Here is a 24,614-nt window from a genome sequence, read left to right as displayed (position 1 = left end):
AAAGCATCTGAGAGTAGGTATTTTATAAAGAAAAGGATTTTATTTAGCTCATACCTTTGAATATTAAAGGACCAAAATTCATACACTGGCTCTGAAAGAGACTACCCTAGCTGTTTCCATCATGGTTGGTGATATGGCAGGAAAACTTGCAAGAGGAAGAGATCATGATGAGAGAGGGAGCCAGAGACAGCAGGGTGGGGTGGGGGAGTTTTGTTTTGTATTAGTGCTCTTAGGAGAACTAATCAAAGTCCCATGGAAACCACATTAATATCTTCAGAGGGCAGTGATCCCACTGTTCTAGACACCTCCCAATAGGTCCCACCTCAACGTTTCTATGCCACTTCTCAATATCCAACACTGGGTACCAAGTTTCCAATCCATGAATCCCTAGGAACACATTCAAACTCCTCATGAATCCCTAGGAACACATTCAAACTATGTCTAAATCGCAGTAGGTACTGACCAGAGAAAAGTTGTAGATTCAAAAAGAAGAGAGTGTTGAAAGTATAAAAGAACATGACATTTACTTCATAGGGAAACACAGGAAAACAAATTTGAATTTAATCTAGGAAAGACCTTTTTCACAGGCAAAATTGTACAGAGACTGGGTTACCTTGAAAAGTGATGAGGATCTTATGGCTAAAATAGTAGGAGTGGGGACTAAATGTTAACTTTGGGGAGTTGTCATAGAGGATATTTCTATCCTATTAGAGGGTTAATGTGGGCTCCAAAATTGGCAGGGAATTTAATAAAAAATATAGTCTTCATAGTGTAAGAAGAAGAGAGGGTACAATGATGCAGAAGAAAAACAGAAAAGAAAGAGAAGGAGGGAGAGAGGAAGAAGTGGAAAAGAAAAGGGAAGGGATGGTAGATAGAAGGAAGAAAGGGGAAAATAAAATGTAGGAAGGGAAGGTTAAAGGGTAATATTTAAGGAAGGAAGAAGAGAAAAACGGAGGAAAGGAGAGAAGAAGGAAAGAAGGAAGGAGGGAAGGAAGGAGGGAACAAAGGAAGGAAGGAAGGAGGGAAGGAAAGAAAGAAAGAAAGAGGAAATGGATATATGGGTTGGGTCATACTGATACTGGCACTGAGCAAGAATCCTCTCAACTCATTGCTGTTAATAATAATAAATTCCTTGGATTCATCCTCCTGTGAATTTCTGATTATATGACTAAATATAAATAGGATACAGAAGCTTCTAGTCATAGTTTTAGGTTCTGGACCTTTCAAGTAAAGAAGCATAAATAAGCTAACAAGGCATTCTAATTGACTGCATCTTGTGGACCTTAAAAGTGTCAAAGCAATTTAGCATTTAAAGAACTGCATAAAACACTTTATCACATCCCTGCTTTGGTAGCTTTAATAAACTGTAGTGCCTTTGGGGACACAGCTTCATATAAATTAACTGCCTTCAACTTGGAGCATCAGGGTCTTTATCTTTTGTCAGTTTAATTATGTGTTTAATTTTATTTTTAACATTTTTAAAAATGACCCACACTAAAAGCAGCCTTGATTGTTTAATTAAACAAATGAATATTGTTATATCTGGCATGATCAAAACTCTAATTTGTCATGCTAATGTCTTATAGGAAGTTAAAAGCTCCATGGTGATACTCAAGCAAGCAAGACATTCCAAAGTCTGTCTGCTGACCTTATTAGAGTAATTTAGTAGTTCAACATGGTTCTGCCACTGTCTTAACACAAATTGGTAGCTGAGTCTCCCAGTACTCTAATATGTGGTTATTTATCTAACTTCTCTTTGTAGAAAGTTTTGTATGCCAAAGTTTAGAGACTTGAGATGGATAGAGTGGTTCATTGATGTATAATTTAGGCTCCCAAAGTATTTACATCTATAGGCAAAACAACAGCCAACAATCACTACTCCTCTTCACATCTTATATATCTCCTGACAAACCACTGCTTTGAATTCCACCCTCTTGCACTGTCTCTCTGGTACTTCATAGTTAAGTTCAGATTTTACTTCATAATTACACAAAAGCCAAAGTCTTAAACCTTTGCTACACTCAGAATCTTAGCCTGATCTCTCATACTGAATTGCTTAATCCTCTGCATTTTCACTTACTAAGAATCTCATGTTTTTTTTTTGGACTGTTTTCCCATGTCCCCATTTTAGACCAAGACTCATTTCTTGTTTCAGACAAGCATTAACAGTCCTTCCAATATGGCCTGGTCTTTACAATTCTGGATATTCATATCTCAGGCTTATACTCTTGTTATTTGTAGAAGTTCTGAATGTCTCTCACTTAATCTTTTCCATATAATATTGTCAAATAGTATTTTTTTTAAAAGAGGGTTTTGGGTTACATTTTGTTTTACTTTTGATGCCCATATATTACTTGTACATATTAATGGGGTTCAGTAAAATATTTCACCACATGCATGCAGCCTGCACAGATCAAATTCAACCTCTTTTTATCCAACCTTATTGCTATATCCCTTTCTTAACCTCTAGTAATCATTTTGATCATGTTTTTCCTACCTAAAATCATTCAATGGTTTCACAGAATAAAGTACAGGTTCCTTAACAAGATACTCAGACTTTTCATTTTTATTTCCAGATCCATATTTTAGATTCATCAGCGTCTCTCTTCCTATTAGCAATAATGCATGCTGGCATAATGCAGATAACTTATTATTCCTGAAATGTAGCTTATGATTGCCCTCTTTTATGCCTATGTTCAAATTTCCATCTTTTTATATAACAGAATGGGTATCCTGTATTAGGAGACCCACCATAATTTCCATATTCAAGTCTACCTGTCACATGATTGAGGGTTTCAACTAACCACAGTTGGGTCAATGATTTTATCATCATATCATTACTCACAGAGGGACAGACTCATAAATAGACAGAATAGGCCCCTGCCTCAATCCTAGGGCTCTATAAATGCTCCACTACTCCTTTCTCTAAAGGCAAGATATTTACTCGGCCCAAGGCCTAGAGGATGAGAAAGAATGGCAATGGAAAGAACACAACAGGCCAAAAGAACATTATGTACAAAGATGAGAGAAAAAAATCCCTGCATTCTAGGAATTCTAAGCATTCTGTGCTGTAATGCAATTGAAATTATGAGTAGCAAGGAAAAATATTTGTTTTTAAAAATGACATGTACACTGAAATAAAGTAGTAATAATCCATGCTTCATGACATACTATCATCATATGTCTGCACATGATCTTATTTTACTTTATTTGTTTTGGTTTATTTATTTTTAAACTAAATTCTAGATTTTTACCCTTATCATCAGGGTTTCTATGATGCATCTTGTAGCCTATTTCCAATTTTGAGAGGTTTTTTTTTTTTTTTTTTTTTTTTTTTTGCATAGAAACTAGAAGTAGAATTTCTAGGCACTGAGTTCAGTGTTTACAAGATTAATGTCCAATTACTGTGATCTAGAGGTTAGTGATTAGAGAAGTAGTGCTGATAAGATACTCAACCAAGGGTTGGGATTGTGGCTCAGCGGTAGAATGCTTGCTTAGCACTCAGCATCACATAAAAATAAATGAATAAAATAAAGGTATTGTGTCCATCTACAACTAAAATAAAAAATAAAAAAAGAGAATACTCACCAAGTTATTCACCTTTCCAGATTTGCTCAGACCATTTTTCTCTGACCTATTGTTGGCCATATAGAAGGATCACCTGGCACCAGCCACAGTTTTGAAAATTGCAGAAGGGGTTTATCTTCATTGGAATGAGGTTTATTGAGCTCTTTCATCACCTTCAGGGTAAGGGCTATGTTGCCTGGGTAGGGGCCATGTTGCCTGGGCAGTCTGCCTATTCAGCCAGCTACACAATTGCCTGCAGGGGGTGGCTGCAGTCCTTTTTAAGTTGTAGGAATAATATAACACAAACTGGGCATCATCTCTAGATTCTTATGTTGTTGGAATGACCCAGAAGAATCCTGGTCTCATGTTTTGTATCATGTAACTTTAACTTTCTGAAACTTACCAGGTGTTGTACAAGGACTGTGGCAAGTGTTCGATCCCAGGCTTTCAAAATGGCTCATTACCCATGCTCAGGAAACTACAGGTGGACCAGCATGGAGTACCTGCATACCACCCACCTCAGTTATTCATTCTGTACACTGTGACTTACTCTGCTGATGCCTTTGCTGCTACTGTCTTGGGTTTGTATCCCCAGAAGCCACTGGGAATTTAATGGCAAAACCCAAAGTTCTGGGGGAAGAGTTTATGCTTGATAGCACAAATTTTCATTAATGCGAAACAAAAGACCCGGTGTGTTTGTTGAAAAGCTGTGTCTAGCTGGTAATATGCCTTTGAGTATTTATTCCACTTCCTTCTCTATATAACTTCCCTTTTTGTTCTTGAAATTGCCTCAAACCCAAATTATAAAACAGTAGTGTATATATATATATATATATATATATATATATATATATATATATATTTTTTTTTTTTTTTTTTTTTTTTTTTTGCCTCCAAAACCAGGTAGCATTCTAGAGACACAAAATCATATGAGAAATTACTGAATCAATAGCCAGTGTCACATTTGGGAAAGAAATTCAGCCCAGTTGTAGCAGAATACATAGTCTCTGCTTTCACCCACAAATTGTCCGGCCAAATAGCTAGTTATATCCTGCCCCATCACCCCCTTGATCCGTATAGTAACTGAATTTTTCCTTGCTGAAACAATTACATCAGTCCCTTTCTATTTCCCATAGGGCCTTCTATCTTTTGACTAAATTTTTCTCAGCTTTATCAGTTTCAACCCATGTCATCCTTATCATTTGGCCTCATACTTTTTTTTTTAATTTGAATTGAAAGTCATATAACAAAATCAACCATTTTAAGTGAACAATTCAGTGACATTTAATACATTCACAATGTTTTGAAACCAACACCTTTATATAGTTTCAGAGTATTTTTATTACTCCGAAAAGAAAAATGTATAACCATTAAGCACTTACTGTTCAATTCCCTGGAGATGATTGATTGATTGATCAATCAATTGATATATTAATTGATTGATTTTTATTTCTGGTGGTGCTGGGGCAAGTGCATGCTAGGCAGTGCTTTTACATTTAGCTATATCTCTAGCCCTTAGTTTTTTTGTTTTGTTTTGTTTAATCAATCTTTTCTTCTTCCTCTCCAATATTCATCTAATAAATTCAGGAAAGCACCTTTCTCTTCTTCCCTCTGTCCCTTTCTCCCTCATCATCCTATCTCCTTTGAAGCCTTTAAAGATTAAAAAAAATAAAATAAATCATCACTAGCATATTTAACCTAATATTCTCTTCCAGTGATATAAACAAACTCAGTAGACATCTTCTGAAGTAAAATCACCTAGGAAGCAGGGTTCAATTAAATTCCACATTTATTCACAAAACAACCATATGTGTAAGACATCAGACTAAGGAAGAATATTGGGGATTAAATTCTCATTAATTGAGTGATGCCCTGTGCCAAGCACCATGTGCCTTATTATTTTTAGATAATTCAGTCCTCTATCTCCATAGAAGAGGCTATGTGAGATATTCAGATGACCAAAATCCAAATTTGCATAAAGACAAACACTATGCTCTTTCCATTAAATCATGTTGTCTCAAATTATAAATACTTGTGGAATATCTATCATTAAATTCTGTTGTCTCAAATTATAAATATTTGGGGAATATTTAATATATATCTTTTGATATATAAAAATTTAAACCTTAAATACTTAACTTTGTAGAATGGCCGTTATCTGTTGTCACATAAAAAAAATCACACCAAACCTTAGTGAGTTAAAACAACAACATTTATTTGCACATGATTGTATCTATCAGCAATTTGGTCTAGACTAAACTGGATAGTTTTGTTAGTCTCACATGGAATTCCTTATGTGATTGCAGTCATTTTATGATCAATAGGGATAATGATTCAAAATGCAACCACCCACATGACTTACACTTTGTTTGGCTATTACTGGGGGTGACTCATTTCTCCTTCTTGTAGTCTCTCATTCTCTAGTAGAAAGGGTGACTTCTTCACATAATGGCAGAAGCATTCTAATACCACCAAAGCAGGAATAGCAAGGATTCTTAATGCCTTTGCTTAGAAGTCACAGACTATCTCTTCTGCCACATTCTAGTAGTCAAGGCAAGTCCAGACTCAAAGGCTATGAAACAGACTATATGTTTGATGAGAAGAGTGTTAATATCACATTGCAAAGTGTCATGAATTCATGGAGGTATGATTCATTGGAGGAAATTACTGTAACAATCTACCATGTATAGCAACTGATTGCTTTTCTGTCTTTGTAAAGTCCCAGGTACAAAGAGCCCTTAAAGAGTACTTTGGGGAGAAAGAACCAGAGCATTTTTCAGAGTTAGTATTTGGCAACCCAGAATGGGTGGCAGATAGGAAGTTTAAATATTATGTTTCTGATGTGTGTAGCTTACATTAGTGTACCCCAGTACAATGCTTAATCACAGTCTATATTTCAACTCATTTTCAGGTCCAATTAAAACCCTCTAGTTCTAAATGGGTTTAGAGTGGAAGAAGATTAAATTTTAAAAACCATTCTTATGTGATAATATGTCTAAAAAATAAATACTGGAAACAGGTAATATATGAGAACTCATATATGTTTCTATTAGACATTCAGGAGCTACAATATGAGTCATTCTACTGACCATTATCCTTCCCTAGGCTAACTAGTTCCTTTCTTACACACTAGTTCAGGAAGTCTGAAAAAGGCAGCAATATAGATTGTTATTTGTCTCACAATAAATCTTTTCTCAAGTAACTCTGGGTATCCCCCAAGAAAACAGTCACTTTTCCTCTGTGTTTGCCCTCCGTAATCTACGACATGTATATAGTACAACACATTGCCATGTGGTATGGCAGCCATGATAATATACCTTGAAAACTATCAACTACAAGATGCATGATTGATCCAGGACTGGAGCTGCTGCTGCACTCTATAATTCATCGTTGCATTTGCACCAAAGCCACACTTCTCACAAGTTGCTCTCAACCAATGATCCAATGACTGAGCCTGGCAAGAATAGTAAGGCAGACTCATTCTTAAGAGGCATGAGATTCCTCTGCTAGATGACTTTGATTCAAGGATTCTCCGTGTGACCTTGCTGACCTTTCCTTTGTATCATTCTTTGCTTGGGTCAGATTTACATAACACTCTGAAAGCTCTCCCAACCTCTTTGGCTCTCTCTTAATTATCTCTCAAAGGAATTTCCCCTAATAAAATTCTTGAATTTTTATTTCTGCCTTGGCATGCACTTATCACATACTTCTGTCATTAGAGTGTGTGCTCCTTAAGGGTTGTGGATATATTTTATATATTTATTTATTCCTATTTAATGCACACTCCCTGATATATACTTAATATTCATAAGAATCTTCTGAGTGAACAAATTCTAAAATTATATATTCATTACATTACAAAAACAACTACTAATATTTGTTGAAAACCTATGGGCTAGATACTTAGCTTAATGTTCTATAAAACTTATTGCATTTAATTCTAACAATTTGTGTGATAGTTATATTAGAGATATAACTAGATAGATATAACCAAAGCATATCATAGCTAGTAAATAGTATAGGTGAGATTTAAACTCAAAGAATTCTAATTCTAGAGTCCATAAACCTAGTTACCAAAATCTATTTGTTCCTTATGTTTATGATGCTATTAAAGCAGATGAAAAAAAACATACAGAGATGAAAAAGAAAGAGTCCAAAATGCCCAGATCTTCAGGATCTAATAGAGGGCTTAACATTTTTATTAATTTGTTAATACAATGAATATCAACTATCTTCTAGGAACCACACTAAGCCCGGAGGATACAGACTATGGATAAAGTACAGACCTGCCTTCAAGAAAATCACAATCTGACAGAAGACAGATGGGTGAATATATAATGCCCCTTTCTATGACAATTGTTAGGGCAGGAGGAAATATGGAGATCAGAGTATGTCTCTTGCAAAAATTAAAGTGTACTTGGGATAGATATATGACAAAGAGGGCTCTATGAAAAGATTATGCAGGATCAGAAGATTTATAAACCCAGAACAATCTATAGGGAAGAGAGAAAGATTATTTTACAAATTATTCATGACTTTTCCAACTTGAAAGGGACTTGAATTATGGGCAGAACTTAAATAAAAGAAAGAATAGGAAAGAACATTGGGAATAGAGCCACGCAACATATGTAAAAGTGTAGAGGTAGGATCTTATACCATGCTGTTCCCTGAGTAATAAATACAGGAAAAGTACAGGGTACAATGGAAGAACACAGTAGATGATGATATCTGAAAGACAATAACAAGTTTACTGTTGAAGGGCTTTTTTGTTGTTGTTGTTTGTTTTTGGGTAGTGCTGGGAATTGAACCCTGGGCTTTATGTATGTGAGGAAAGCACTCTACCAACTGAGCTATATCCCAGCCCTATTGAAGAGTTCTAAAATGATGTATGAGCAAGTTGGATGTTATTATTGTAGTAATAAGAAGTGATAGTGTAGGAATTTAAATGGAAGTATGATGAGATTTGGATTAAACAGTATATATACCAGCCTGAGGGTCCATAAGGTCAGAAGATAAAAAATTAATCTTAAGACAGAAAAAAAATAACAACATTTTATTCAATGTCTATTATGTGGAAAGTCTAAGGTATGTGCTATGTCTTTATTTGTTCATTTAATCCAAAAATAATCATGTGAAATAGATATTAATATTATTTCACTGGTTAAAATACAGCTCAAAGAGGTTAACTTATTTCCTCCAAACCAAATACTAATCTAGTAAATAGTAGTTCAACTTTGAACCTATTTTCATCTGACTCTGGAATCTACCCTATAGTGTCTCTGATTCCAAGAAGGACTTTGCAACTGTATTTATCTTCTATCAATCATTGATCTAGTCAAGAAGCAAAACATTAAGAAAATCTTCACTTATTTTCTAGACCCTGTTCTTGTTGCTAGGGATATAAGGAGAAACTAACCATAGTTTCACTCTCGATCTAAATCATCTGTATAAAAGTCATTAACTTTTTGGTCAGAAGTTTCTTACTGTCTCCACAATTAAACAATGTAACAATGTAAACAATAACCATAGTGGGACATAATGTCAGCAAGGGCAAAACCAGATCATAGTCATGATTCTCCACACTCTCTGAGCATATGGTAGGCATAAATTCCACAAGAGTTTATGGAAATGATGGAAATTAAAAAGCTAGATTCTCCATACTTATAAACTATGTACCAAGTGAGCCGATTATTAATAAGCAGACATTTATTGAACAACAATTATATACAGAGGGTTAAAATGAGACTCAAGTTACGGTAGGTATTTGAAAAGGAGAAAAAATTTTAAAAAGTAAAATGTAGATAAAGAGCCCAGACATATGTATGTATTTATATACAAATAATTCCAGACACTCCTGAATCTATGTACTTAGTCATTGGCATGAACATAAATACCATGTTCCACAAAAAGCATAGAATATTCCAGTACCATTAACATATCTGTCCTCATTACTGGACAAATCCCTCAAAGTATAAAATAACATTTCAATTACTTTGCTCAGAAAAATTACAAAACAAACTTAAAATAATAAATTAGCTTCCCATTTGACTTGAGAACAGTAGCCAATGAATAGAATACAATGTTAGAATACATGGACTTTGTCTATTCTACTTCTAGTGAGAGTCATTTCTTAAATTCAAAAATAATTAAACTTATGCGTAACCTTAATCTTCTATAAAAAAATTAGCTAATATAGATTTTCATTTCATAGTCGGATCACCCCTATGTTCCGTTTAAAAAGTCTCTTTGGGGGTTTCACAATGACAAAACCGAGAAGGTTGCTTTCTCAGCTTCTCTGTGGCATGAAACCAAGCAGATAGGCAGCTTCACAGCAAGGTAGGTGAACAAAAAAGGATGGTGGAGGACTTTACTGGAACTTAATACTGGACATTCAAAGCTGATCAAGGATTCAGGTGTTTGGATATAATAAAATAAGGAAGAAATCCCAGTGCCGAAGCCACTGCCACAGCTGGAGGCACCAGACAGAAAAAATAGTTCCTTACAAGCGAAGTGGAGGGATAAGGGAATTAAAGAAACCTGCATTTTTAGGAGGCCTTAGGAATGTCTGGGTACAGAGAGTTTAGAGATTAAAGACACTGCTCAATTAAACTGAAAGGCATGTTGCACAATATCTTTGTGCAGGAAAGAAGTAAAATTTCTCCTGGCTGCATGCAGAGGACAGAGGAAGGAACCATTTTGCAGTTGAGGCACAAGGGGTAGCTGTGAAGCCAATTCCTGCAAATCTGAGTTTGGCCCAAAAAACAGGCCTGGCAAACCCACATTGCACAACCTAGAGTGTGCCTTGGTGGCCAGGAGAAAATCAAACATGGAGAGAGGTTTACACAGGGGAATACGGGTCATGGAAACCCACCCAGTTCTCCCACTCCCTGTCCAATCCAGGCCAAATGGTAGAGGTGCACCTGGCCAGGAATTCAAAAGAGTGAGGGTGGGAGAGATTGAGTTTCCATACTGAACCCAAGACCAGGAAATGTGGGAGTCTTCAGATGACATAGTGAACTAAGAATTAGCTCCTCCACCACTTAAGTGGATCCCAGGGGAGATCCCTGGAATGCAGTCTTTCAGCATGAACCAGCAATTCCTGGGCCTTGGAGGTGCACTTATTTAAAATCTCCAGACCAACTGGCATTCTGGGAAGAACCTGGACATACCTAAGCCTAAATCCCATCTCCAGGAGTTCAGCCTATCGGATTACCTCTCTCTAGCAACCCCACAATGAGGGTGGAGCAAGCATCACAATCCAGAGAACCCCAACCAACACTGCTGACAAGGGAAGCTCAGAATCTTTTGAAATCCAATGGAAACAACACTGTAACTCTTCATCAAGATCTTTTTTTCTTTTTTCTTCTTTCTATTCTTTCTTGTTTAATTGTGTATGACCTTAATTGTTCAAGGATATTTATACAAATTAATAATTGGTTTTTTGGTCATTTCCAGCATTGTTAAATCCAACTATTTTTCATGGATCAGTTTCTTTGAGGAATAGGATGTTTGATTAGTATATTTCAGATTTGTTTTCTGTTATTTTTTATTTTTAAAATTTTTACTTTATACATATTTTTTCTCTTACTTATCTGTTTCCCTTGATTCTCTTTTTGTCCTTTCTTCTTCTAACAGCCAATCTCTATCATTCTTTCACTCTTCCTTTCATTTTATACTTCTATATTTTCTCTTCCTCCCTCACAAACATCATATCCTATATCACTTCTGTTTGCTTCCTGTTCACCATTCAGAATTGTAAATGCTGTTGCAAACTTTCTGCTTTTATTATAGGAAATAAATAATCATATCATTTATGTTTATTATAACAATTAACACTGTAAACATCATAGCAGGAATTATGTGGTTTAATTTTGTATATTGTTTACATTGGTTGTTGTTATTATTTTTCTCTCCCCAAACAGTGAAGTACCACAAACATTTAGGGACACTATAAGACTACAGGGTAGAAACTTTACTTCCTCAGATCCACATTGCTGGATGAGTAGACACACAAACAACATGAAAAAGCAAGGGAACAAATTGCCTCAAACAAACAGATACTTACTTCAAAGACAGAATACTTCAATAACACAGTAGAAAAAAATATTGGAGGAGTTTAGAATATACATAGTTAAACAGATCAAGAGGTAAAGGACATTGTAAGGAGTAAAATGAAAGAGAAGATATAGAAAGTGAAAGTTCATTTCAATAAAGAGATAGAGAATAATAAAAAAAATCAAGCAGAAATACTTTAAATGCAGGGATAAATAAACCAAATTAAAAATTCAAGGGGGAGCATTACACTAGACCACTTGGAAGATAGAGTTTCAGGCAGTGAAGACAAAATATATAATCTTTTTTTAAATAAGCACGTTTTATTTAAATAAATCCTCCAGTAAAGGAGAATTTACGGCCTTATTGTGTAAGTAGTTATGTCAAATTTATATGTGCAGCTCTCCAACATTCCCTTATTGGAAACATCCATATTTCCACATCACAGTTCCCAAAGACTTAAATGTTTCAAAATTATGTATCTCCTTTGGCTTGCTTCTCTCTTGATTCCACCCAGGCTTTGTTAATGGTTTTTTTCATATCATCATCTCCATCTTCATAAATTTTCTTTAGAACATTCATTAATCCCTCACTAGGATCTGTTTTGGTGTCATATGAAGGCTTTTCTTTCTCTTTGCATTCTTTTTCAACCTGAGTCAAGTACTCTCACCTTGTGTTTTCTGCTTTCTTTCTACATAAGATAAGAACTGTATCAGTCTTAACTTTTTTTGAACTGCCTTCCACAGAGATGGATTTTAAGAGATTGTTCACAATCATGGAGTAACTCTTCCCATTTAGATTCTTTACCAAAAGATCAAATGACCTCTCTGTGAAATGAACCTGCACATTCTCCATGGGAACTTGAAGAACTCCCATTAAAGTAATGTAGATTTTCACAAACTTATCAGATTGATTCCATCCATAATTACTGATTTTCATGATTAATCCTGTTGTGATGGGAGGAACCACAGCAGCTGGCCTTTCATTGTCAAGAAGTTCTGGTTTCTTCTATGATTTCTGTTGCATCTTGTTATTTATTTCTGTCTCAATCTTGTTTTTTTTTTTTTTTTCTGCTGTAAGGGCATCATGTACTCTTTTTCTAGTGGACTTTTCCAGCAACACATTTACCTCTTCTAGATAATTCTGCAGCTTTTTCAGAGCTGAAGCTGTGGTCTGGCTGGGTAAGGCCACAGGCCAGCACTGCAGCTGTGCACCTGAGACAGGAAACATTGTGCCAAGAGTTCCGACATGAACAAAACCCTCAAAACTTATAATCTTGAAAATAAAGTTGATCATGGAGAAAAGATGTAGAATATTTCATCATCCATGAATGGTTAAATATACTTTTTTCTTAACAAAACCAGAAAATAGATCATATAATAGGCCAGAAAGCAACTCTTAGCAAATACGAGAGAGAGAGAGAGAGAGAGAGAGAGAGAGAGAGAGAGAGAGATAATACCTTGCATTATATCAGATCATAATAAAATGGAATTAGAAATCAATGATAAAATCAAAAACAGAAGCTACTCTAACACCTGTAGACGAAATAATACCATATTGAATGATGAATGGATAGCAGAAGAAATCAGGAATGAATTTTATTTTATTTATTTATTTATTTATTTATTGTTGGTCCTTCAAAACATTACATAGTTCTTAATATATCATATTGCACAGTTTGATTCAAGTGGGTTATGAACTCCCATTTTTACCCCGTATACAGATTGCTGTATCACATCAGTTACACTTCCATTGATTTACATATTGCCATTCTAGTGTCTGATGTATTCTGCTGTCTATCCTATTCTCTACTATCCCCCTCCCCTCCCCTCCCCTCCCCATTTCTCTCTCTACCCCCTCTACTGTAAATCCTTTCTTCCACTTGTATTATTCTTCTCTTACCCCTCATTTCCTCTTATATGTAATTTTGTAAAACCCTGAGGATCACCTTCCATGAGGAATGAATTTTAAAAATACTTAGAAGTAAATGATAATAGCGATACAATAAATAAAAATTTCCAGGACACTATGAAGGCAGTGCTAAGAGAAAAGTTCATTATATTGAGTTCACTCATTAAAAGAATAGAAAGTCAACAAATAAAAAAACCTACTAATACATCTCAAAGTCCTAGAAAAAAAAAGAACTAATCAACACCAAAAGCAGAAACAAGAAATAATTAAAATCAGAGCTGAAATCAATGAAATTGAAACAAAAAAAATCAATGAAAGAAAAAGTTCTTTCAAAAAAATCAAGAAAATTGATAGACCCTTAGCCAAACTAATGAAGAGAAAGAGAAAAAATTCAAACTACTAAAGCTCATGATGAAAAATGAAATAATATCATGGGCACCACTAAAATATAGATGATAATCAGAAGCTATTTTGAAAATTTATATTCTAATGAAATAAAAAATCTTGAAGACATCAACAAATTTCTACAGACATAGGTCATACCCAAATTGAATCAGAAAGATGTAATTTAAACAGATAATTTTTTTAAGAGAGAGAGAGAGAGAGAGAGACAGAGAGAATTTTAATATTTATTTTTTAGTTATCGGCGGACATGGGCCTCACGCATGCCAGGCAAGGCTACTGCTTGAGCCACGGACATGGGCCTCACGCATGCCAGGCAAGGCTACTGCTTGAGCCACATCCCCAGCCCCTAAACAGATAAATTTTAAACAATGAAACTGAAGATTCCATCAAAAGCCTACCAATCAAGAAAAGCCCAGACTAGACAGATTCTTAGCTGAATTCTACCAGACATTCAAAGAAGAAATAATACCAATTCTCCTCAAATTATTCCATGAAAAAGAAAAGGAGGCAACCCTTCCAAACTCATTCTGTGAATCTGGTATCACCTTGGTACCAAAACCCGACAAAAACAAAACAATGAAAGAAAACCTCAGACCAATATACCTGATGAACATAGATGCAAAAATTCTTTCAAAAATACTGGCAAACCATATATAAAACAGATTAAAAAGATAGTGTACCATGATCAGCTGGGGTTAATCCCAGGGATCAAAAGCTGGTTCAACATAGGGAAATCAATACACATAATTCATTGTGTCAGTAAACTTACAGACAAGAATCAAATGATTATCTCAACAGATGCAGAAAAAGCATTTTACAAAATACAGCATCCATTCATGTTCAAAACCCTGGAAAAACTAGGGATAGGAGAAACATACCTTGTCATTGTAAAAAAAAAAAAAAAAAATATATATATATACATATATATATATATATATATATATATATATATATATATATATATATTTTAAACCCAAGGCTGACATTCTAAATGGAGAAAAATTGAAGGAATTCCCTTTAAAACTGAAACAAGAAAAGGATGCCATCTTCCACACCTTCTAGTCAACATAGTGCTTGAAACTGTAGCCAGAGCAATTAGACAGAAGAAAGAAATTGAAGGAATATAAATAAGATAAGAAGATTTTAAATTATTCCTATTTGCTGCTGACATGATCCTATGTTTAGAAGACCCCAAAACTCCACCAGAAAACTTCTAGAACTCACAAATGAAGTCAGCAAAATAGCAGGATATAAAATTAATACCCATAAATCAATTATGTTCCTATACATCAGTGATGAATCAACTGAAAGAGAAATTAGGAAAACAATCCATTCACAACAGTCTTTACAAAATTAGAAATCAGTCTAATATAAGAGGTGAATGACCTCTACAAGAAAATTTCAAAACACTAAAGAAATAAATTGAAGAAACCTTAAGATGGAAAGATCTCTTATGTTCTCAGACAAATTCAATATTGTCAAAATGACCATTCTACCAAAAGTGCTATACAGATTTAATGCAATTCTATTAAAATTCCAATGGAGTTCTTCATAGAAATACTAAAAGCAATTACGAGAGTTATTTGGAAAAATAAGAGGCCCAGAATAGTCAAAGCAATCCTCACTGAGAAAAGTGAAGCAGGAGGCATCACAATAGCAAACCTTAAATTATACTACAGAGTTATAGTTTAAAAAAATGGCATGGTATTGGCCCCCAAACAGACATGAAGACCAATGGTATAGAATAGAAGATAGAGGCAAACCCACATAAATATAGTTATCTCATATTAAACATAGGGTTCATGAACATACACTGGAGAAAAAATAGCCTCTTCAAAAAATGGTGCTTGGAAAACTGGAAATCCATATGTAATAAAATGAAATTAGACCCCGATCTTTTACCCTGTACAAAACTCAATTCAAAGTGGTTCAAGGACTTATGCAATAGACTAGAGACCCTGTGCCCACCAGAAGAAAAAGTAGCACCACTCTCTATTATGTTGGCTTAGGAACTGAATTCCTCAACAGGAGAAATTCCTAAAGCACAAAAAGTAAAATCAAGAATCAAAAAATGGGATGGTACCAAACTAAAACCCTTGTTTACAGCAAAGCTCGAAATCAAGAATGTGAAGAGAGAGCCTATAGAATGCAAGAAAAAATAAATGAGCAAAGGAACAGAACAAGTACTTCACAGAAGAAATATAACCAGTCAAAAAGTATATAAAAAATGTTCCACATCTCTAGCAATTAGAGAAATGCAAATTAAAACTACACTGAGATTTCATCTCACTTTATTTAGAATGCTAATTATCAAGAATACATGTAACAATAAATGTTAATGAGGATGTGAGGGGAAATGTACCCTCATACATTGCTGGTGAGATTGCAAATTTGTGCAACCACTAAGAAAAGCAGTATGGAGATTCTTCAGAAAACTTGAAATGGAACCACCATTTGACCCAGTTATCACACTCCTTAGCATACACTCAAAAAACTTAAAATCAGAATACTATAGTGATGTGGCCACATCAATGTTTATAGCAGCTGAAATCATGAAAGCTAAGCTATGAAAACAACCTAGGTGCCCTTCAACAGATGAATAAATAAAGAAAATGTGGTATATATACACACAATGGAATATTTCTCAGCCATAAAGAATGAAATTATGGCACTTGCCAGTAAATGGATGGATTGGAGATTGTCATGCTATGCAAAATAAGCCAATCCCCCCAAAACCAAAGGCTGAATGTTTCCTCTGATATATGGATGCTAATGCACAATTAGGGGGTGAGGGTGAGGAAGAGTAGAAGTCCATTGGATTAGACAAAGAGAAATGAATAGAAGTGATGGGGGATGGGAACAAGAAAGACAGTAGGATAAATCAGACATAACTTCCCTATGTTTATATATGAAGACACTACCAATGTAATTCCACATCATGTACAACCAAAAGAATAGAAAATTATGCTCCATGTATATATAACATGTTAAAATGCACTCTCCTCTCTTGTATATCTAAAAAGAACAAATAAAAAATAATAAAGGAAAGAGAGAAAGAGAAAAACAAATCTCTTTGCCTCCTTTGTTTCCCTTCCCCTATTTTCTTCTTCTTTTTCTCCTCCTTTTTCTTCTCTCTTTCTCCCTTTTTCCTTCTTTCCTTCCTTCCCTTTTTCCCTCCCTCACTTGTTCTGTTTCATAATATGCAGACAATAATCCCGTAAGGTATATGGGAATATTTAGAATGAGGTTAAGGGAACACAAAGAAGACCTCATTATGTGCTCCTATAGTAAATTCAAAAGTATAAGAAAGGCTGATTATCCAAGGAAGTGGCCTGGTTCAACCAAGGAAGAACAACAAGTGGCAATCCCTCAACAAAATTCTAGCTTTCAAGGCTCATTGCATTAATCAGATTTTTGTCACTGTGACTAAAATGCCTGACAAAAAATTTAGAGGAGGAAAAATTATTTTGGCTCATGATTTGGCTCATGACTTCAGAGGTTCTGTCCATAATTGGCCAATTCCATTGATCTAGGTTAGAGATAAAGGCTAAAAGACATGGTGTAGAAGTACTGCTCTATCCATCATGTTCAGAAAGTTTAAAGACAGGGGAAGGGGCTACAGAAAAGATAATCCCTTCCAGAGCTCATCCCAGTGATCCACATCCTCAAGTCATGCTCCGCCTGCCTACAGTTACCATGCAATTAGTCCATTCAAAATAGAATGGACTGATGAGGCTATAACTCTTACTATAATCTAATCAATTTAACTCTGAATAATACTATATTTACACAGGAACTTTGAAAATATTTCATATCCAAACCATAACATTCCAACCTTGGTCCCCAAAAGCTTAGGTCTATCTCACATATAATTGTCAGTGTATAGATATAGTACATATTTTGCTAAATGTATTTCTAAATATTATATAGTATTTGATGCTATCATAAATATTATTTTAAATTTTATTTGCTAATTGTTCATTGCAAGTATAGCAAACAATGGGATTTGTGTGTGTGTGTGTGTGTGAAAAGAAGGGATTGAACCAAAAGAAGACCTAAACCAAGAGGAGAAAATACTTTCTGTATCTTCACTTTTAGTATCTGGAGTATATGGTGGTGAGATATTCTTTCCAAAAGACTTGGGTAGTCTCTCCAACCCCTGCTTGGCCTTGACAGTTGCAGTGCTCATGGCCTCTCTCAGCATGATTCTCTCCACAGCAGAAAGTTTTTCCCAACAGAAAATTCATGTTACTGGTATCTCCTAAGTCCCAGTGTCTCCATTCCAGCTTTAGCTGAACTTTCAGAACTTTATCCATCATCCTTTCCTGAACAGCCTGTATGAATTTCAACACTACTGCACTTTTCCTGGGCTCCCAGGCCTTTCCTTGAAACCTTGGTAGAAGCCTTGATCACCTCTTAACTCCAGCATCCTGCATTCCTGCAGAACAAGCACCAGGTGAATGGTGCTAAGGTTTGCTACCAGCTTGAAAAGAGCTAGCCTCCTCCTTGAATCTTTGCTGCAGTAGCCTCTGAGTGTCTGGGCAGATGAACACAGTATAATAAATCCTGAATAAAGAGATTTCCACACATTACTGTGTGAGCATGATGCCCTCAAAGTCTTAAGTGAGTTTTTACTTCCACTCCCTGAGACTACAATGGTTGATTTTACAAATTCTTGAGATGCCTTCAAGCCATCTGTCTTTTTGTCTCTGTAGGAATTACTTAGCTTATCTTTAGTGGTGGTCATATCTTCAACAACCACACCTTCCTTGGTCCAAATTTTACAGGCAACTTTCTGGCCAAGCAGACATTTTTTAAAACATACTTGGGGATATGCTCTATTTCCAATATTTACAGTAAACTTGGCTAACGGCTTCCAACAAAATCCATAACATTGTCTTGAATAATGCTCTGCCATCTGAATAATGCACTGCTGTCTTGAAATTTCCTCCACCAGATTAGTGCCTCACATTTTTGTTTTGTTTTGTTTTTGTACTAGGAATTGAAACCAGGAGCAACCACTGAGCCACATCCCCAGCCCTTTTTATTTTATCTTATTTTTTTAAAATTTTGAAACAAGGTCTTGTTAAGTTTTCCAGGGCCCCACTACATTGCTGAAGCTGGCTTTGAACTTGCAATCCTCCTTAGTCTCCCAAGCCACTGGGATTTCAGGCATGCACCACAACACCTGGCTTCGTTCATCATCTTTAAATTTGAACTTCCATCAAATCTCAAGACATGAGCAAAATGTAAACGAGTTCTTTGCCAGAATATTACATGAATAGCCTCTAGTCTAATTCCCAATAGAATCTTTGTTTTTCTCTGAAACCTCATGAGCACAGTCTTTAGTGTCCACATTCCTACTGGATTTCTAGTCCTCTGATTTCCCACACAGAATTGCCTGTTAAGGCTATGATTACAACATTCTAAGGCTTATACACCCTGTATATGCAAAATTTTTCAAACTCCACTTGCATACCATTTCTAAACATTTCTGAACCATAAGGTTAGTCATGGTTATGACCTCACTTTTCAATACCAATTCTATTAGTCACATTTTTGTCAATGTTACTAAAATACCTGACAAGAACAACTTAGAGAAGGAAATGTTTGACTCATGGTTTCAGAGGTTCAGTATATAGTCAACTAACTCCATTGCTATTGGCCCAAAGTGAGGAAAAACATTATGACAGAAGGGCATGGCAGGGGAGTGCTTCTTCTCTTGTGGTGGGCAGAAAGCAGAGAAAGAAGGAAAGCATCTTCAGAGAGGCTGAAGCATTCTAGTCAACACACAATGACCCAATTCTTCCAGTGATGATCCATCTGCCTTCAGTTACCTCAATGTTATCTCATTCAAATTAGAATGGACTAAATAATTAGGTTAAAACTCTCACAATATAATCATTTTAATACTGAATATTCCTGCATTAACATAGGCATGTTTGGGGGATACTTCATATTCAAACCATAAGAGTCATCACCATCTAAACTATCTGGCCTCAAAAATCTTGGTTAGATTATATCTTGTGGGGATGCATGGTACAATGGAAGAGTGTTGGATGACTTAAACAACTGAGTTCCAATTCACATTCTACCACTGAGTCACACACTTAATCAACTATTTTTGCCTTGTAATCTAGCACAGAAACACTTGCATACAAATATCTTAACTCTGGTATAATGGGGTATATTTTATTGTGGAAACACAAATGTGGGCTTAACAGGCCTTTTCTGGCCTTAGCTAGGCAAAATGAAAATTACAGTTTTCATTTTATCTATTCTTGGGTGTTCATAATAATGATCACTAATGAATAATATGTGATGTGAATAACACTTTTTAAGTTATTAAAGTACTTTTAGAGCCACATGTCAGAGGATCCTCCATAAGCCAGTGGAGCTGATAGGATTCATAGGACAATGAAGATAAGAGAAAGTGAGGCTCATAATAACAAAGTAATTTATCAATCATATTGAAACAGTAATCCAGGCTCCCATATGGTAAGTTTCCTCTGACTCCCTACACTATTTGTATGATTGAATGCCTTATCTTTCACAGATTATTAAGGTGAATTCATTGATTTAACATTCCCACTGAATGAGAAATCATATGGCAGGAGTCAATTTCTGATTAAAAAGGGGGATATTATGAACACCCAAGAATAGTTATGTGTGAGACCCTGTAAAAATAAAAATCAGAGTTAAGACATTTGTATACAAGTGTTTCTGTTTTTGTTTTGAAATAGACCCTGAAATTTTCCAGGGAAATGTACTTAGCATGAAAATGTGTGGCATGTTAGTCAGCTTTATGTCACTTGAAAAAATACCTAAAAAAAAAAAAAAACTTAAAGGAGGAAAGATTTATTTGGACTCACAGTTTCAGGTTTCAGTCCATGGTAGGCTGTGGTGAGGCAGAACCTCATTATGAAAGGGCATGGCATAGCAAAGCTGCTTACTTTATGGTTGTTGGGAAGCCGAGAAAAAGAAAGGGGATGAGGCTGGGGACAAGATCTACCCTTCAAGGTTTTGCCCTTGATGATCTATTCCCTATAACGAGGCCTACCTCTTAAAGTTTCTACCACTTCCCAGTATGCTACCAGCAGCAGATCAGTACTTGAGACTTCAGAGGAGATTATAAATCCAAAGTATATAATTTTTTCCCCTGGACCCCTAAGGTTCATGTCCATCTCAAAATACAAAATGCACTCAGTCCATCTCCAAGATTTCTCATAATCTTAATGGTTTCAGTATTACTGAAAACTCCAAGTCCAAAGTCTCCTCAGAAACTAAGGCCAACTCTTATGTGTGAGACCCTGTTAAAATAAAAATCAAAGTTACATATTTCCAACATACAATGGCACAGAGTAAACATTCTCATTCCAAAGGGAATGACAGAATACCAAAGAAGAATTAGACCAAAGCAAGACCAAAACTAAGCAGGACAAGCATTAAATTCTTTAACTCAATGTACAGCATCAGAGGCACAAAGTTATGTAATGTGAACTCCAAAGACTTTGGGAAGCCTGACACCTACAGTTTTGGCAGCTACAGCCCACTTGACCACTCTCTTAGGCTGGATCTTCTTACTGGTTGCAGTTTTCCTCATCAGATAGTCCATAGCTAACTTCCTCATGTCTCTATTGCACTTCAACTGCACTCTTACAGATACATGCATTGTCCTCTCAGGGTCTGTTTGTAAGAATTCCAACACTGTCATATACTGCCTGGTCTCCCAGGCCTTTCTTTGAAATTTCAGTGGAAGCCTCATTGACTTCAGAACTTTTTTTCATTCTGCATACCTGCATACCAGCATAATCTGGGTGACGTCAAGTTCTGCTACTATTTGAAAAGTAGCTGGGCAACCTTGGACCATGGAGACAGTTGCTTCTAAGCGCCTGGATAACCAAGCATAGTAAAACAAATCCTGGGGAAACAACTTCTTAGCTAGCCCTTAGAAAGAAGGTGCCAGGTGCTCTCTTTTTAAAGAAAAGTCTTTCAAATGAGTTTGCACTGTTTACACTGAATCTGCTGTGAGGAGTAGGGTCTTGCTGATGATTGATATGCCCCCAATGCATCTTTCCTATTGTCTCCCTGCAAATCCAGTTCCATACATTGCTTGACCCCAACTTTACATATACATTTCTAGCAAAGCTACAAATTTTTCAAATCTTTTTGTTATTCTTTTGTGTATGTGTGTGTGTTTTATTATCAAAGTATACCTGGCTGGGTGCAGCCAGAAATACCCATGTCCCCATTAAATGCTACATTGCCTTGAAATTTCATTCACAGGATTAATTTGTCCATCACCCTTAAATTCAGCATCACACAGTTTTAGGGCATCACCCTTAAATTCAGCATCACACAGTTTTAGGGCATGTGCTCTTGAGCACAGTCTTTACTCTCCATATTCTAATAGTATGCTAGCCTTCTACTTCCCAACATAATTGCCTATTAAGCTTTGCCTACAACATTCTAAGTTTACTATAGTCCATTTTCCCCCAAATTTCCAAATCTCTCCTGAAAACCAATTCTAAAAGCTTCTGCATTACATTGTCAGGTATAGTCACAACAAAGACCCACTCATAATACCAGTTATCTGTTATCCAACTTTTAATCACTGTGTTGAAATACCTGAGAAGTTTTATTTTAGTTCAGGTTACAGAGTTTCCTGTCCATTGTTAGCTGGTTCCACTGTTTCAGAATGGAACAACATTATGGAAGAGCATTGCAGACAAACATCTTGGTAGCCATATTACAGAAAAAAAAGAGATAGAATAGGGCCCAGGACAATATATGTCCCTAGTGATCATCTTCCTCCAACTAGGCCTCACATAGTTTCTACTGCTTCCTCATATACTATTGATCAGGAGCCAACATACAAACCTTTGGAGGATGTTCTAGATCCACAATACAACAGGTGGGGACCTAGGAAACGGTGGGAATTAACATCAGTCATAATATCAATTTTTTTCTGAAAAAATAATAACTTTTCCACAAATGTGTCCCTAGAGAGTACCTGTATCTCCCTGCGAGATTTTATATGAAAAACTAAGCACAATAGTTAGAAGACTGTGGTATATAAAAATTGTAAATGAAATTATGATACATCCTAAGAGGTCAAGTCACAGGGTCTAGAAAAAGTAAGTATATTTAGCAAAGTAGAGTAAAAAGGCACAGGCTTTAGAGCCACACAAATTCATGCTGGAATCATGAATCTGTCTTTCACAAGCTTTGAGTGTTTGGACAATTCATTTCACACCCCTGAACTTTAAGTTATTTATCAATGTCATGCAGTGTTAAATTAGAAATAATATTCTCTGTAGAAGAACAAAGTCTGAAATGCCAAGCATAATATTTTGTTTAAATGTGGTAATGATTAATGGTACCACATAATATAGTATACTATATGTTTTTTAGTTCTAGCAGTCATTTCCAATGAAAATTCTTCCTGGTTTACTAGCAGAATTTAAGACTTTTTCTGGTTTCCTTTAATCCCTTTCACAGAATTCTGATCTTGTCCTTACCACAGTAAATGGTAATTATGACTATTTTGTTTCATTCTCCACTATATCCCAATGACCTGGCACACAGTAGGAATTCTGAAATGTTATATAAGGAGCTGGGGTTATGGCTTAGATCATTTACCTGGCACATGTGAGGCACTGAATTTGATCCTCAGCACCACATAAAAAATAAATAAATAAAATAAAGTTATAAGAAAGATAAAATGTTAGATAAATAAGGATAATGTCTTCCCTAATAGACCATGAACTTATCAAGAGCAAGAACTAGGACTCATTTGAGAATTTAATTTTTATGAGAACAGAGCCCATGCCTATTTTTGCCTTAATCACTACTAAAGGATCAGAAACTAGAACAGTTACTGGAGTTGATTGAGATCAATCAATATCTCTAGCACCAAATTCAAGACATGAAATAGAATAAATGCTTAGTGAATGCTTGTAGAATGAATGAATAAATGACTGAATATATTTTTGAATTGATCCTGTCACTAAAAGAGGTAAAGATTCATCTACTTGAGATAACTTGGAGAATGGTCAATAATTATTGGATAAGTCTTGGTTACAGATAGCTTCAGAACATCATAGTTCCAACCATATGAAGTTAAATCTTATATGTTAGAGTTAGATCTTTAAAGACTATGTAGTCATTTCATGCCTCACTTATGCTCTTTTCTTAAAAATGGAGGATTTTATTATTGTTTCCATAATGCTAAAAGCAATAGGAAGGCATTAAAATATTTTAAACAGGTGTATATTTTTCAAAGAGCAATCTGGCTGCAGTATTAAGAATAGTCTATAGATAAACATAACTTGCATGCAGGAAACTGGTGAGGACACTATTAAAGTAACCCAAGAAGAAATAATAACTCAGACTGTATAATGGCAATGCAGATAGGGAGAAATACAGATTAAAGAGACAGTAGGAGGTAAAATCAACAGGACATATTAATATACATTGGATATGGAGTGGAGAGTCAAAGACAGGAATAAATTAGAGATGTGAGTTGTATTTCTCTACTTTTGTTTATCTCTTCTATTGAAACTGACTTCCTTTGAGGCAGCAGTCCTGTCTAATTTGTTTCTAATGCTTTGCATTGTGCCTAATGCATTATGGTGAGAATTTGCTGAAAGGATGAAAACATAATTGGCCAGCAGACA

General features: G+C 35.5%; 1 protein-coding gene and 1 pseudogene across 3 annotated transcripts in view; both read right to left on the bottom strand.

Moving 5' to 3' along the window:
• Window positions 1-24,614, bottom strand: part of AGBL4 (AGBL carboxypeptidase 4) — a gene marked incomplete at both ends in the record, with an annotated part of 1,419,693 nt that overhangs the window by 637,894 nt on the left and 757,185 nt on the right. The gene's annotated exons all lie outside the window — the stretch shown is intronic.
• Window positions 12,094-12,660, bottom strand: LOC308656606 (calcyclin-binding protein-like; annotated as a pseudogene). Its single transcript has one exon. The product of its transcript is annotated as a calcyclin-binding protein-like (transcript).

Source organism: Spermophilus citellus (assembly GCF_964194105.1).
Source record: "Spermophilus citellus genome assembly, chromosome: 9".
NCBI lineage: Eukaryota > Metazoa > Chordata > Mammalia > Rodentia > Sciuridae > Spermophilus > Spermophilus citellus.
Note: the sequence above shows the minus strand (reverse complement) of the source record. Positions and strands in the feature narration are given on the sequence as shown.